Below are 18208 nucleotides of genomic sequence, written 5' to 3' on the forward strand. Positions count from 1 at the left end.
CCCCCCTTAATAATGCCAATTTCTAACAATTGGTATCAGAGCACAATTACTTTGAAGAGGCTTAATAGCTTAAGTAAGATCCTTATGGATATGGAATGGTTGATGACGAACCTTGAAGAAGGTCTTGAACAAATTGATCTCCTTACCAAAGAAAGAGATAAGCTAAAGGATATATATGAAGACTCCAAAGTATACATTGGTCAATTGAAGGAAAATATTGAACATTTGAAATTAAAGCCTAAATCTACTAAATTTGGAACTATTAATGATGAATATTCAAAGTTGAAGATAGAGTACAAGATCTTGAAGCATGAATTGAAGATTACAAATTGAAGTTGACTTTGAGAAATGATCCTAGCAAAGTTGTATCTAATTTGAAGACTAAAAATGTAGATCTAAGACCAAGTCTAGCAAAGAAAACATATGAGTTTGAAACATTGAAAGAAGATCATCAAGAAATCCATAAGTATAATACTATTGTGAAAGGTGAATTGATACAGTGCAAATAGTAGCTTGAGAAGCTTTATTCTAATAGAGAAAAATTTGATGATTTAATGTCTATACAGAGACCTTCTTGTGACAAGATTGGTCTTGGCTATCTAATTAACATGTCTTCAAAGAAACTTGAGATTAGATCATATTCGAAAGAAAAAGACAAATATGATGATAAGATTGAATCTAGTCAATCTTCTGAGAAACCTAAACAAATTGAGCAAAACAAAGAAGTTGAAATCTTGGATGAACCAAAGCAAGTGGAAACTCCTAAGGAAACTAGGTATGAATTTAGAAGTAAGTGCTCTTTATGTAATGAAATAGGTTGTATGAAATGAGATTCTACTAATAAGCCATTTAATCATGTTAAGAACTTTTACTATTATAATTGTCATGGCATGGCTCATAATGAAATTGATTGTAGGAAACGTAAGTATGATAATGATAGAATAAATAGTAGAATGTTTAGAAATACCAACCTTGCAGATAGAAGAAGATCTAATAAATCGACATCAAGAGAAAGAAGATCTTATGATGATAGAAGATATATCATGTGTTATAAGTATAACAACTTAGGATGCATTGCTCAAAATTGTCATGCACCTGATGATCATTAGAATCCTAGAAGTAGAGGACCCGTATGTTAGTTGTGTAATAACTTTAGACACATAGCAAAGTACTATAGAATGTATAGAAACTTTAGAGACAAAAGAAACAATGGAAGAAACTTCGAGAATAGAAGGAATGATAAAGGAACCATGAAAGGAAATCTGGATCTAACAATGAAGAAAAAAGAAACATTATGAGTGAACTTTGAGAACTTAATGAAGAATTCATGAAAGGAATAGATATCTCAAAAGAAAATTTAAATGATGATGAGATAGAAAGAACAAAGTTAGTTGTTGAGTTTGATTCAACCAAGTTGAATTAAGCTTGTTCATAGCTTCAAAATTTGAGAACTTCAGTCAGAGATCAAATTAGAGGTAGTGAATTTGGGAAAAAGGTGTATCTAGTTATGTTTAGATGGTACCTAAGATTGCTTGTGATTTGGAGCTCATCTAAACAAGTTATGATGAAATTTAGAGTTACTAGTATTGTAGTAAAGGCTAATTCTATAACAGAAGATGAAAATAAGGTTTTATATATAATTTTGTGATGCAAAGTTTTAAGGATGATTGTCATGATGGAAGGATGCCATAGCAAACCTCAGATGACATCTAAAGATTAGATATATGATCTTGTGCAGTTATCCAATTGTAGAATGTAATTGACAACTTTTTCATGTTTGTGAAGTATGCAATAAATGCAAGTTAAAGTTGAGGGACAAATATAGTACAAAATTGATTTTACTTCATTGAAAACACATTCAAAGTGAAGATCATTCTAAAGTGACTTGTAAAAGTGATTTTGTAGAAAACCCTATTTTTGAAAAGAGGCATTTTATCATTTTTTTGCAAATTTTTTTGGTAAAAGATATTGTTTGATAAAGATCATGGATATGTTAGTTGTTCATAGTGTTGAGAATGAGGATAGACCTAATTTTAAGATAGTTTCCAGAAAACCTAATGAAGGAAACCCTAATTCAATGTTGTCTATCACTTTGAACAATGTAGTTTACCTTGAAGAAAATTGTGAATACAAGATGATGTAGTAGACATTTTTGCCAACCTTATACATGAGGTAACTAGTCTTAGCAAACAAGGCAATATACCCATAAGAAAGAAGATGGTTAAGAAGAAAGTAGAAAGTTATACTAAGACAATGTACAATGGGAAAGCTATGGTAATCAACTCCATCAAGCAAGATGATGTGAGATTTCTTAGTAGAATTATTACTTATTCAATTTGTGCAAATTCTAAGATAGATGAAGTTTAAATAGGATTTATTTATGTAGCTTATACAATATGTGTTGAGAAAAATAAATTTAATTTGAGTGAAATACTGAGAATGCAACTCTTTGAAAACCTTGAAAAGTTTAAGAGGATAAAGAATGGTGTATTTAGATTCCAATCATTGATAAATCACATATTCTTTCATGCGTTAAAGAGATTCCCTTACTTATAAGTAACATATATAATAAGTAGTGACATATGTACTATGGAAAAAATTACAAAGGTATATAGAAGGCACCTTGCAGACAAAGTGTTGGATAGTGGAAATCTAATTATGAGGACTTTTTAGAATGAGATGAAATAGAGATTTAAGATTTCACCTATAATTGTGGATAGATTCAAGGAGGATATATGTATTCTAGTTGATATAGATCATACTTACATTCAAATAGTGGAACCTAAAGAAACATTTTTGGATTCCTTAAGCTATGAGTTGAGTGATGATGTTGCAATTGGATAAATTGAGTTGTTGTTAAATTTAGAAAGAGATAGATAAGAATATAGATTTTGCACATTTGATGAGATTATACAACATGTTCATCAAGCAACCTTGGAGAAAGCATCTCAAAAGAAAGTTGAGTCAATCATGAAGGCACTATCTAAGGCTGGAATGAAAGAGAGTGAATTTGAGGCCATGAGATAGACAATGGAACAAGGTGTACTAAACATACAACCTTTGTCAGTTTTAGTTGCTGAAACAACTTCGGAATAAAACATTCCATATGCAGCAGTGTCCAATGTTTAGCCCAGTGAATATAAGAGAAAATCAGAAAGATTAGTTGAAGTAGTGAATACAAAGGAGAAAAGAGTCAAATAGATGCCCACAGGACCTAGCAAGAGGTAGAAAACATTGTTGACAATTGAATCTAGTAATGATGAAGAGATTGAGGAATAGGAAACCAAACAAGTAGTAGGCAAAGCTCGACAACCTTGGAAGCCAACAATTGAGAAGATTAACATAGCTATTACAAATGAGGGAAACTTTGTTCAAATGAACAAATTTTATGAACCATATAATAATTTTGAGAAGGATCAAATTGATATATCTACTATGAGACATATCATTGTAAATGATCTTAGTATGAAGGATATCAAAGTAGTAGTGAACCAAAAATTCTATGAGAGACTCATAAAGAAGAAGACTCCTGCAAGGGAAGAAGACCTTGAACTTTGAAAGTCTATACTAAGGACCATTTGTAAGACTGATGATGAAGATGAAATTAAGAGATTGTTGAATAACCTCACACCATACTTGAGGAATAAGTTGAGACCATTCTTATTTATGGTTGGTGAGAAATATAAGTTGAGAAAGGAGACTACAAAAACTATTAGTAAGATGTTGTCAGAGTCACAGGAAACATCTCCTCCAGCTCCTAAAGTGTTGGAATTATTAGTAAGTGGTGATACCATGAATATTGATCAAACCAATGTTACTCTTAACATTGATGATACCAATCCATTTGGTGGTTTTGAACCAATTGTACCAAACACTGAGGATGTTGAGGAAAATTTGAAACAAATTGAGGAAAAAAAGAGTCTACTAGAAGTTGAAAAGTAGAAGAAAAAGGAAGCCAAGCAACAATTGCGTGAGGAAGAAAGGAAAAGAAAGGAAGATGAAGATAAGAGAAGGATTGCAAAAGAAGAAAAGAAAAATAAAATAGAGGAGGAAGAAAGGAAAATATCAGAAGAGAAGAAAGAAAGAGAGGAAAAGGAAATGAAAGAAGAGGAAGAGAGGAAAACTAAAGAAGCAAAAAATAGAGGGAGGATGAGACTAAACCATCTAGCTCATCTAATCTTCTCTCTCTTGAAAGATTGGCTATTTATGATTGATGAGAATAGATTGAAGAAGCTAATCAAAGAGGGAAATTGTTCATAACATACAAGTATGACTAAAATGATTCAATCATTATTTTGTTATTGATGTCAAACCTACTATTTTCTAGTAAGACAACTACTTATAAGATTTAAGTACTATCACTTGTTTGATCGATGAAGAGGATTTGATCCAAAGATGTAATAATAGCACCTAGAAGAAGGTTGAGTTATGATTATGCAAAGTAGTACAAGAATTAGGTAAGATAATGATAACATGATGTATTGATAATTTACTTAAGGTTACAAAGGCTATTTATACTAAGAAGATTTAGAAGAACAAGTTACACAAAGTTTGTCTGCCAAGCTTGACTGAGTGGATAGTAGGTGCCGAGAAAAGATAGTGCAAGCTAAGCAGAAAATTGGCTGGAGCTAAGTAAATGTTCATTCTAGTGCATGTCAAGTAGAATAGTGGATGTTGAGTAAAGTTAAGTTGATGTTGAGCACCAATAAAATTTAGTTTATGCTAAGTGATTTTTCAAATGATCTCGAGAAACTTAGTATGTGCTAAGCATTATAAGCTAGATAATGATGAGCTGCTACTTTATTTAAAATATCAAGAATTTAATGGATCTAAACTGACAAGTTTTTTTTCTTGGATTTTGCAAACCAGGTGGAAAAAAAAGGTTGATAAGTTGGAGGCACATAATTGAAGGTAAATTATTTTTAGGCAAATTCAAAGAGGATTTTAGGATAAGTTTATAGAAGATATATGGAATATGGGGTAGATTCATTGTATCCTACCTAATCCATCCAAACTCTAAATTGGACGATGGAGAATGAGTGACAAAAGATCTTAATTTCATATTTATAGGAATGGTTGGTCATGAAGCAAGGTTGTTATGTGAAAGAACACAAGGAAGAGAAGGAGTCAAGGGTTTTGCTTCATCAAGTGACCTAAGAGAAGAGTTTGCAATGACATTCTAAGCAAGAAGGCTTAAGGATATGAATGCTTGAAGGGTGAACAAGCTATTAGAGCTACAATATATGATGGCCAAGAAGAATGGAGGACTGAACAATGATTTGTAATCTGTAAATGAATTTTTTAGTTGTTATAAGATAAAAGCCTTATTGTTACTCTCTAACAATTGTATCAGTTTGGGGTAAATCTTTTGGATTAAGGTTGACTTAACAGTCATTTGTAAATCCTTTAACCAGGTGACATTCCAAGTGAATGGTCTAAAGCCCTCTAACAAGGCTCACTCCTAATAGGGTGATTGAAATCCTTTAACATGGTCACATTTACAGTGTGTATTGTAACCTTTAATAGGGTTGGCCTTTCAGAGGACATCGTTTTAGAAGAGTGAAAAAGAGTAGCATGTTACTGGTGGTTTTTCCCAAATTGGGTTTCCACATAAATCATTTTGTCAAGTGTGTTGATGAATCTATTATGTTTCATGTTTACATTTTTGGAAATTGATTTGATGGTAACCTACAAGTTTTAAGTGATTGCGTAATCTTATGGATGCATGCATGATGAATAATGTTTTATGGGTTCACTAATATGTGAAAAGTTTTAGTTATACATCTAGACCTTGGATAACTAATTCACCCTCCCATCAGTTATTCTAAAGTATTCCAAAAATTCATATCAGAGCCATCTACTTAAGAGAACTAGTTTGAAGGCACTAGAAGCACAAAGATCAAGATGTCAAAAAGGGAAGTACTCAAGCTCAATAGAGATAACTTTCCTGCATGGAAGAGTTTGATAAAGCTACACCTTGGAGGACTTTGAGATCATGGACAATCTACCATTACCACTAAGCATGCTAATTCTACTAGTTCCCAAACTACTGAGGATATGAGAAAAAATATAGAACACAACTAGGCAATGCTAGAGATTGCCTCTACCATAAGCTATACTAAATTTGATGATATCAAAGGTCTTAATAGTGCAAAGAAAATGTGGGATGCCCTAATCACTATCTATGGAGGAGATACAAATATTCTAAGAGCCAAAGCTAAAAGTCTCAGAGGTAAGTTTGATTATATGGGAATGGAAGAAGGTGAAAATATTTCTCAATATGTTGCAAGGATAAAATAAGTTGTTAATGAAATAAGAGGAGCTATTGGTAAATTAGATGATGACACTATGCTATTTAAAGTCTTAAGAACACTACTACCTATATATGCTACAAGAGTTTTTGCAATTCAAGAACTCAGATGTATACTAGGGAATGATCTATCACTTAAAGGTTTGGTAGGTAGACTAACTACTTTTGAACTATCTAGCTTTATAAATTTCAAACCTAAAACTATTGTATCTACTTTCAAAGCCAAGGTATCATTAAAGAATCCTAAAGAGAAGAAAAAGAAGTATGTATCTAGTGACAGTGATATAGATGAGGAGGATGTAGAACAACTTGAAGAACTATTGGCAAGAAGATTCCATAAATGTAAAGGTAAGTTCAAAGGTAATTTACCTATCATTTGTATTAATTGCAATGAGATTGGTCATATTGCTACTAGATGTCTAGAAAAGAAGAATTATAGAGGTAGTGACAAATACAAGAGAATGAGAGATGAAGAAAACAAGGAATACAAAGACAAAGGCAAAAAGTCATGCTATATTGCTGAGGAGGAAATAAAGGATAATTCTAATGAACATGATGATGAAGTGGTGTATGTTGTAATAAAGGATGAATCTGATGAAGATGAGGCAATTAAACTTGTGACTTGTGTGAACATGAATGATAGATGGATCATTGACAATGGATGCTCACATCATACGATTGGAAAAAAGGGTAAGTTCATTACCTTGAATTTTTATGATGGAAATAATGTAAGATTTGGTAATGATGCACTATGTTTGATAAAAGGAAAAGGTTCTGTCAAACTCATAGATAAAATTTTGTGACAATTCTTACTATGTTGAAGGACTTAACTATAATATTTTGAGTGTGTCACAACTAAATAATTAAGATGTAAGGTTGAGTTTGAAAACAAGATTGCCAAGATATATGACATTGATGGAAATTGATTGGAAAGGGTGATCAAACTAGGAGTAATCTATTCTATCTTGATATAAAGGATGTTATTTGTCTAGTTGTAATATTTTATGATGCGTGGCTATGGCACAAAAGTTATGTCATGTCAATTTTGATAACCTGGTCAGTATTAGTAAAATGAGAAAAGTTGGAGGTTTGCCTAAGTTGAAGAAGCCTAATAATATAATGTGCAAACAATGTCATTTAAGAAAAATGACAAAGTTAAGTTAGAAGAGTAAAGCTTATACCTCTAAAGTAACACTAGAGATTGTTCATACTAAATTGTGTGGTCTAATTGATGTGTAAAGCTACAAAGGAGATAACTACATTATGCTACTTGTTGATGATTATTCTAGAATGATGATAGTTATATTTCTGAAATAAAAATTTGATGCTTTCCAAATGTTTAAGTGGTACTTAGCAAGAGTTGAGAAGGAAATACCTAAAATTCTGAAGTGGTTGAGATCTGACAGAGGAGGAGAATTCACATCAAATGAGTTTGAAATGTTCTGTAATGATAGAGGAATCAAAAGACAGACATTTTCACCTAAAACACCTCCAAAAAATGGAATAGCTGAAAGAAGGAACATATCTATAATGGTATGTTCTAGGCCACTCATGATGGAGAAGAATGTTGCTTTGAAATACTGGAGAGAAGCTTTAAGTACAATTTTCTATACCTTGAACGTGTACTAGTCAAGAAAGGTACTCATTCAACACCTTTTGAACTATGGTATCGATACTCACCCAATGTGAAATATTTTAAGGTATTTGGAAGCAAGTGTTATATTCTTAAAGACTTTAAGAATGGTAAACTAGATGAAAAAAGTGATGAAGTTAGATTCCTAGAATATTCCACAAGAAGTAAAGCTTATAAGTGTTTGAATACTAACACTAACAAAGTTGTGGAAAGTGCAAATGTGAACTTTGATGAATATATAGAAGTACATGACATTGGACCTATGAAAGAACTAGAAGAATAGAAATCATTTGTATACTTTTATGAAGGCATGCCTACTAAAGAAGATGCTACAAATTAAGCTATAAACCAACAAGTTTCAGTAACTACAGACTCACAGACTATGAATGTCGAGTTGCATTGAAGAACTGAGCGACATTTAGATGCTAAGTTACAAAATGAAGTTGAAGCACATTCTAATTCTGAGATTAGTATACATGAAAGAGATGCTGAATTACCTGATAGAGATGTACAAAGTGACTCTGAAGCTGAGACACAAATTGAAGAAACTAGAACTGAATCAAGATTGTCCAAATATGTGAAGAAGCATCATCTTGCTACACAAATCATTGGAGATAAAGATGCTCGACCAATGACAAGAAACATATTGAGAGATGATACATGTTTGCTAAGTAGGAAGGAACCCAAATTAGTAAGAGATGCATTAAAAGATGTGAAATGGAGTAAAGCCATGGAAGAAGAGATTCAAAAAATAGAGAAAAATAAAACATGGAGTCTAGTTCCTAGACTAGAAGAGAAAAATGTGATTGGCACTAAATGGGTATTCAGAAACAAGCTAGATAAAAATGGTGAAGTCACAAGAAAAAAAGCAAGATTAGTTTATAAAGGATATGCACAAGAGGAAGGAATTGAATATGGAGAGACATCTGCTCCTATTGCTAGCTTGGAATGAGTAAGAACCCTACTTTCTTATTCTGCATACAAAAGGTTTTAAAGTTGATCAGATGGATGTTAAATTTTAATTTCTAAATCATATATTAGAGGAAGAACCTTATGTAGAATAGCTAGAAGGATTTGTTGATGTTAACAACAAGAACATGGTAAGTAGACTACACAAAGCTCTATATGATTTGAAACAAGCACCAAGAGCATGGTATAAGAGACTTCATAACTATCTTGTGAAGATTGGATTTGAAAGGACTGATGATAACAATAACCTATATATGGAGATAGAGAAAGGAAAAGGTATTTTGTTATCTGAAATTTTTGTTGATGATATCATATTTGGAGGTCAAGATGCTTTATGTAAGGATTTTTCAAATCAAATGAAGCAAGAATTTGAAATGTATGTTTGGAGAGATCAATTTTTTTGTGGGTTTGCAAGTATATCACATAAAATATGGTATATACATCACTCAGTCAAAATATGTCAAAGAAATATTGATTTTTTTTGGATTGGAGGATTCTAAACCAGTAAGTACACCTATGGTGATAGGACAAAAGTTGTGAAAGAATGATGATTCAGCTGAGGCGAATCAAACATTTTACTAGTCTATGATTGACAAATTGCAATATGTAGTACATAGAAGACTTGACATTGCATTATCTATAGGGATAGTTGCAAGATTCTCTTCTAATCCCATGGACAATCACTTGATGACTATAGAGAGAATAATGAGATGTCTGAAAGGAATAGAAGAGTTTGGTTTATACTACAAGAAAAATACAAAATTTGAATTAAAAGCCTATACTAATGCTGATTGGGCTTGAAAAATTGATGACAAAAAAAATAGTAGTGGAGGAGCATTTTTCTTAGGCAAAAGGCTGGTTACATGGACTAGCAAAAAATAAAATTGCACTTCATAATCTATTGCTAAAGCTAAATATGTTATTGCTGCTGTAAATTGTACAAACATTGTATGGATCAAATAGCTACTCAAAGGTATGATGGAAGAAATCATAGAACTAGTGACATTTTATTGTGATAATACAAGTGCTATCAATCTATCAAAGAATCTTGTGATGCACACAAAAAGTAAGCACATTGCAATCAAGTATCATTATTTGAGAGAATTAGCTCAAGATAAAGAGGTGAAGATGGAATATGTCAACATAAAAGAGAAAATAGTTGATATCTTCACAAAAGCATTACCTAAGGATGCTCATGAGTATTTAAGAGGTAAGCTAAGGGTGATACCCCTATCAAAGGCTATCTAAGTAACAAGAGGAGTGCCTTGCATCAAGCAAGTTGAATTTTATATGTTACAAATTGGTGTAGTGGATCTTAATTTAGGAGCTGCCTAAAGTAATCAAAGAGCTGAAACTTCAAATCAGTCACAAGAAAGGTGACAGATGTAGAAAACTAAAGAGATTAAAAAAATTATATTTTCATGTTAAGATGACAAGTTTTTGGCATAAGTCTTTGGCATTGTTGTCAAAGAGGGAGATATTTACTGATCAAGAAGAAGGGAGATAATTACTAATCAAGCTAGTATAATTGTTGAGAGATTTACTGATCTTAGAGAGAGAGAATTGCTAAAGGAAATAGTTATTGATCAGGACAAATCCTAGAGGGAGAAATCCTAACATCTATGTAGTAAGAGGGAGTTACAAGAAGAAAATCAAAGGGAGTTATAAGAAATAGTTTTTTAACCTAATCAGAAGATGGAAGTTGTTGATAGAAGGAGAGATTTCAATAGAAGGAATCATTTTCTTTTTAGTATTTTTTTGGTCTTACTATTTTAACCTAGTTAGTTTGGTTGAACAAGATGTTTTCCATTTGGGTGATTTGGTTGATTAGTTTGGTTTGCTATCAATGCCAAAGAGGAAGATTGTTGAGAATAGATTGAAGAAGCTAATCAAAGAGGGAGATTATTGAGAACATACAAGTAAGACTAAAATACTTCAATCATTATTTTGTCACTGATGTCAAACCTGCTATTTTTTCTTAAGACAAATACTTAAAAGATTTAAGTACTATCAATTATTTGATTGATGAAGAGGATTTGATCAAAAGATGTAACAATAGCACCTAGAGGACAGGTTGAGTTATGATTATGTAAAGCAGTACAAGAATCAATTAAGATAGTGATAACATGATGTATTGATAATATACTTAAGGTTACAAAGGTTGGTTACACTAAGAAGATTTAGAAGAACAAGTTACACAAAGTTTTTCTACCAAGCTTGATCGAGTGGATAGTAGGTGCTGAGCAAAGATAGTGCAAGCTTAGCAGAAAATCAATTGGAGCTAAGTAAATATTCATTCTAGTGCATACTAAGCAAAATAGTGGATGCTAAGTAAAGTTTAGTTGATGTTGAGCACCAATAAACTTTAGTTCATGCCATGTGATTTTTCAAAGGATGTCGAGAAACGTAGTATGTGCCGAGCATCAGAAGCTAGATAATGCCAAGCTATTGTATTATTTAAAGGATTGTGAATTCAATGGATCCAAGTTGATAAGTTTGTTTTCTTGGATTTTGAAAACTAAGTGGAAGATTAGGTTGATAAGTTGGAGGCACAATATTCAAGGTAAACTATTTTTAGGTGAATTCATAGAGGATTATAGGAGAAGTTTCTAGAAGAGATATGGAATGTGGGGTAGATTCATTATATCCTAACTAATCCATCCAAACCCTAAATTGGATGATGGAGAATGAGTGGTAAAAGATCTAAATTTCCTCTTTATAGGAATGGCTAGTCATGAAGCAAGGTTGTCATGTGCAAGAACATAAGGAAGATAAGGAGTCAAGGGTTTTAATTCATCAAGTGACCTAACAAAAGAGTCTACAATGGTATGTTAAGCAAGCATGCTTAAGGATATGAATGCTTGAAGGGTAAACAAGCTATCATAGCTATAATGTATGAAGGCCAAGCATAATGGAGGATTGAACAATGATTTGTGATCTACAAATGAAGTTGTAAGTTGTTAACAGATCAAAGCCTTAATATTACTCTCTAGCAAGTGTACCAATCTACGGTAAATCCTTTGGATTAAGTGTAATGTAACAATCATTTGTAAATCCTTTAACTAGGTGAGATTCCAAGTGAATGGTCTAAATTTCTCTAACAAGGCTCACTCCTAATAGAGTGATTGAAATCCTTTAATAAGGCCACATTTAAAAGTGTGAATTGTAACCTTTAGTAGGGTTGACCTTACCTCTAACAAGGCATCACTTCAAAAGAGTGAAAAAGAGTAGCATGTTATTGGTGGTTTTTTCCAAATTGAGTTTCCTTGTAAATCATTGTGTCAAGTGTGTTGATGAATCTATTATATTTCATGTTTACATTTTTGCAAGTTGATTTGATAGTAACCTACAAGTTTTAAGTGATTGCATAATCTTATGGATGCATGCATGATGAATAATGTTTTATGGGTTCACTAATCTATTAAAAGTTTTAGTTATGCATCTAGACCTTGGATAACTGATTCACCCCTCTTAGTTATTCTAAAGTATTTCAACAATGATGATCAAATTGATTTGATCTCATCCTCATGAAAAATTTCATAGAAGAATAAGAACGTTAAGAGTTTGCAAAGACCATTAATGGAAGTGACTGATAGATTGCACAATACTTTGATAGTACAAATCTCAAAAAGAGAGCACAAGTAGTGCTAAAGTCTTTCAATGAAGAGTTTGTTGATATTTTAGTCATGTTTGTTATTAGTGGCATACACTTATTCAGATTGTAAGTATCTACTAAGCATATTGTATAGTTAACAGTGTTAATTAAGTATTTCAGTTGCTATTGAGTCCCTTGGACAAATTTCAACTTGTGCCAAGTAATTACTACAAATTTGTTGATCAGTAGTATAAATCGAGCATCTCAGTGCATGCCAAGTTTATTAGTGCAAATTGAGTTATGCAATTCTTATCAAGTTCACAGTTTTTGTGATGTGAGTCTAGTGTTAATTGAGCTACTCAGTGTTAACCAAGTGACTTAGTTTATACTGAGCTCATAGTAATAGCATTGACTGAGCTATGCATTGTGAATTGAGTGATTTAGTTTATATGTTGAGTTTCACATTATTCACTGAGTCACTAGTGCATATTGAGTTTAAAACTACTTGGAAGTGATCAGTATGGATCAAGATTTTATGCCTACCAATTGCATGATGATGCCAAACATTGATAGTGGATATCGAGTATCAAAACCTCACTGAGTTAGTCTTCAGAACTTGAGTTTCTACACTTTGGATGACTTTGTAATTCTTGTGTAAACTTGTATGATGGCTGACTTTGTAATTTTTAAATTGGATTGTTATATATGTAATATATTGTATCACATCCAAAAGATGATAAATGGAACTAATGTAATAATCAGAGAAGAGAGAAGAGCAAAATTACAAAGGCTACAACAATATAAAGATTTATCTATCACAGCAAGGTGATTTGTACACTCAGAGAATCTCATTTAGAAAATTGAGTTGGAGATCAGAGATTAGCTACTGCATCATCCTAATAGGTGGATTAGTTAAATCCTTTAACAAGGTAGACCTAATAGTCTTGTGTAAGTCTCTTTACTGAGTGCATACTTCATTGTATGCTTGTAAATGCTTTTGCAAGGTGGAAGTAGTAGTCCTTATTGCTCCTAATAGGGAAAATCTTTAGAAGAGATCATTGTAAGCCTTAAGAGGCCAAATTTATACTACAGTACTAAAGCTTGTGGATATCATCCCCACCCTAATTTTACTTTCTATTTGGAAGGTTTCTAGGTCACCAAATTGTGTGTCATAGGTATTATGCTTTAATTTTTTCAGTTTCTTATGCATGCAATTAGATCAAAATTCACATGAAGGATTAATTACTAATTAAGGATCAAATTTTTAAGTTATTGATTCACCCCTTCCCTCTCAATAACTTAGCCTATCATAATATTTCTAGCAATTGGTATCAAAGTAGCCTATCATAATATTTCTAGCAATTGGTATCAAAGCTTTGTGGTTCTCAAAGAAAAGTTTAACAACTTGATCAAAGATCAAAAGCAATGGATGTATTTAGAATTTACAAGGCTATTGACAATGAGAAGCTAGATTTGGAATTGGCTATTGGAAAACTCAAGAAAGAAAAAGAGAAACTCTCTCAATCCCTAAAAAGAAGAAAAGAGCTTGCAATCTAGATGAATGATCAACTCTACATTGAAGAAAGAATTGAAGACATCCATTCAAGAAATTTAGATGAAGCTAATGAACCAATCAAAGAACTATATGAAAAGAATAGTACTCTTTAAGAAGAAGTAAGAAAACTAAGAAGAGAGAAGGAACTTTAGTCAATTAGATTGAATGAATTCATGAAAGAGAAAAATAAGATAAAAGAAGAGATAGAAGGAAAGAACAATGAAATTCAGCACCTATCCCTTCAGCACGAAAACTTCATTGATCAGCTCACCAATGCCAATGAAGAAATCATGAATCTAAGATTAGAGAATGGAAAATTGCAGAATGATCTAAACAATAAAAGGTAAATTAATAGAAGGATGATGAAATCTCAAGTAGACATGAATCAGTTAGATGAAAAAAGCCATTACAAACAAAAGGGAAAAGTAAGAAGAAAGTGAATCATCTAAGCAAGGAGTTCAAAAGAATCAAAGACCTACTTGCAGTCACTATAGTAAGATAGGTCATACATCAAACAAATGTTGGAGCAATGGGAAAGAAAAATTCAATGAAAAATGCTACAATTGTAATTAGCATGGACATAAGGCAAATGAATGAAAAGAGAAACCAAAGTTTGAAGGCAAATGTCACAAATGTAAGAAGTATGGGCACAAATCATTAGAATGCAAAACTAAGATATTGAATCCAATAGAACATATTGTAAAAGCTATAATTGGTTGGGACTATAACACTTGGTGTAGATGTCATTACTATGGAGAATTTGGACACGTTGGAATGAATTGTGAAAAACATTACATAAGGAAAAGAGATACTACTAGAAGATGTTTCATTTGTACAAAATTTGGTCATCTTACCAAAAATTATATGAATACTACGTACAAGAATTGAAGATGAAAAGAAGGCAAAAGTTGATAACATCAAAAAGAAAATGAGACATCAATGGGTTCCAAAGTCTTCTAGGAATGCAAGTCTAAGCAATGATGATCAAATCACTCAAGAATTGGGTGACTCCAACATTTCCACTTGATTTCTCAAAGGAGAACTAGAACTAGGATACTAAAGAAGACATATAATATTAGTTCCAGTTGACAAGATGAAGAATCCATATCAACATTCAAGATACAAAGAATTCACCAAGTAAGAAATGGCAGTCACTATCGATTTACTATCCTTACCGAGTGAGTTCAGGTTGCAGACCTTATTGAGCAAGGTTGGGAGTAACTAAATTTTGTGTGGTTACCGAGTCATGAAGGACTACTGAGTATTAAATACAAGTGAAGTGGATGACAGTCTATCATTTGAGCAAACAATCATGCTAGGCATTTATGGAAAAATTTGATGAAAAAGGGTGAAATTGAAGTCATTTCTCACCACGAATTTTTGAGAGCTATTCATGTAGAGCAATCTTTAGAGTATTCAAGTGATTTGAGCAAATTGTTACTAATTCAAGTTTTCATATTCTATCAAACCCTACCAAGTGAATATAGTATCCACTAGCAAAAAAAAAAAGAGAGGCTCAAACATGTTGGTTCAAGTTGTGGAATGGAAGGCGCCAGATTTCAAGTTGACTCTTGCCATTGTGAAAAGCCTAGATCTGAGTGGAGCTAAGTCACAAATTCCTCCAAAGGTAGTGTTAGTCAATGATATTTGTCACATGTCAGATGTGTTATTCAAGATATTAGAACACTAGAGATGGATGAATCATTGAAGGAGTTATGCATTAATGGTGTGTTGCAACTCGAACATCAACATCTTGAAACAAAGGTTTAACTTACATTCTGCATATGCCACAAGATTTCCAAGTAAAATGGATAAGATTTATCCTTAGTCATGTGCATAATGGTCAGCTATTGTTGGAACAACTAGTTTTGATAACTAAGAAGATGATCCATAGGATTATTGGTCTTCCCATGTTGACAAGGGCAAAAATGACTAAAACCCTAGGTTAGGTTGAACTAGAGAGGAAAAACCTTGCCGAGTGGGATGGAAGGGGAATGGAGATTAGCTATGTCATTGACATGGAATTGAAGTTCAACATACATGTTAGTGCTCACAAAATCTATAGCTTGAGTAGGTTGAATAGCATATCTTGTGAAGTAGTTGAGTTAGCATACAAGGTGGTCAAGAATAACTTGTCACTTGACCTTGCTGAGTTACTGCTGAACTAGTTTAACAAGAACATGGAAAGCATCTAAACTTCCAAGAATAATCCATGTAAGTTCAATTCACTATTGACTTGTTTATTTTTCTATGTTCAAAAGTTCTTCCCATCAAAAGGTACAATAGTTTGGAGGAAAGATATACCCATTCTTTATTAGATTAATGAGTACATTGCTGAAATGGGAGAGAACTATGCAAGTATTATGGATAACTACTTTGATGCATTCAAAGAAAAGATGAATAATAGATTCAAGATTCCAAGGAAGCTAGTTGAGGATTACAAAGATGATTTTTGTTTCATGGTTGATAGTGATAAATTATACATTCAAGTAGTTAGGCCAAGGATAGTATGGGTAAAACCTCTAGGATATGAGGTGAACATAGATGAAACCAAAGACATAATTGAGGCATTGATAAATGAGCTTGTTGATCCTGAAGCTGTCTACTTTGGGAACTATGATGAGGCAAAGGCTAGAGTAGAATTGGAAATCAAACTCCCTCAGGTAGTCAACAAGGGAAAGAAAAGAATTGCTAAACTGAAAGCCAATTCCACTATTCTATTGATTGGAGTCAAAGGAGAGGATGAAGAAGTAGAAGATGAAAAAAAAGTTAGAGGAAGAAGAGCCATTGAAGAAGAAAGGTAAGGTAATTATTACCAAGCCTACGAAGACATATACTACTATGTTCAATATAAGATCATCTAGGAAGAAAGAAGATAAAGAAAGAGGAGATATAATCTTCAAGAGTTCTCCACCCACCTTTGAGGAAAGGATGAAAGAATTAGAATTAGGATCTGGCATAACAAACTTAGAGGCACTAAAATATAAGTCTAGGACTATAGATGAGAAAAAAAAAATAGAAGAAGGGTTAATAACTAAAATGGGTAAGTGGAAATACTCCCTAGACCAACTTTCTCAGCACATTCCTAATGTTTTAATGGAGAAAGTCAATCCAAGATGAGAGCATGCCATGAAAACTACAGAAGATATATATGAGAAAACCTTGAGGAAACTCATGCCAAATTTGGATGAAAAGGAGGTGAAGGAATCTCTAAAGAAAAATAAGGAAAAGATAACTTTGAGATTCAACACTTGTCTTGTATTACTGAAAGACATTGAGCATATTGTGAAGACTACTACAAACAAATGGAAGAATGTTTATCTTCTTCACAAGTGAAGTGATTTTGTAGTTAGTATAAGTGAAAAAGATGATGATGATGCACAAGAGGCAGAAAAAGAGATTGATAATGAAGAAGTCACTCATTTTGATAATGTAGATGATGAAGAAGAATAGGGGTAGGAAGCTACTGAGGAAGATTTACCAAATGTACAAGATATTGAGGAGACCAACCTTGTAAAGATTGCTATAGTGGTCATAGCCTCACTTCCTCATTCTCCACACAAAAAATTGAAAACACCAAGCCCAAAGACAACTTTACTAGGAATTATTGTGACCAGCATTGAAAGCACAAGCACTCAATCAATCTTTGCGCATATCTAGCTTAGTACTTCATTGATAGAAGTGGAAAGAACTTCATCTAATGAGTAGCAAGCTCTTCCCTCTACATCAATTTTGGTTACTCAATGTATTTCTTCTATAGTTATTTCAACAATGAGTGTAGTATCCATGTTTTCAGTGAGTTCTACCATTTCTACAATTGTTTCCATTCCTACCATGCAAGTAATAAGTGCAAGGAAAATTTAGACCAAGCCTCAATTGAGCACAAAATTTTTGGGAAAAGGAAAAGAGAAGGAAGAAGATATAGATCTTGATGAGTAGATTGTCATTCCTAATTGGGACATCTCTAATCTCAATCTTGATTAGATACATGTTTTTGGAGAAATTCTTCAAAAGAAAGCTACATACCAGAGGCCTAGAGAAGAAAGGAATAAATAATTCTAGATAATTAAGGATGCTAAGAATATCCTAGTAGAGGTTCTAGGCATTGAGGTTGATACTTATCAACTAATTTTGAATCAGTTAGCA

The sequence above is a fragment of the Cupressus sempervirens genome, chromosome 5 (genome assembly GCF_028749045.1).
Source record: "Cupressus sempervirens isolate cs-2001-9-10 chromosome 5, ASM2874904v1, whole genome shotgun sequence".
Classification (NCBI taxonomy): Eukaryota; Viridiplantae; Streptophyta; class Pinopsida; order Cupressales; family Cupressaceae; genus Cupressus; species Cupressus sempervirens.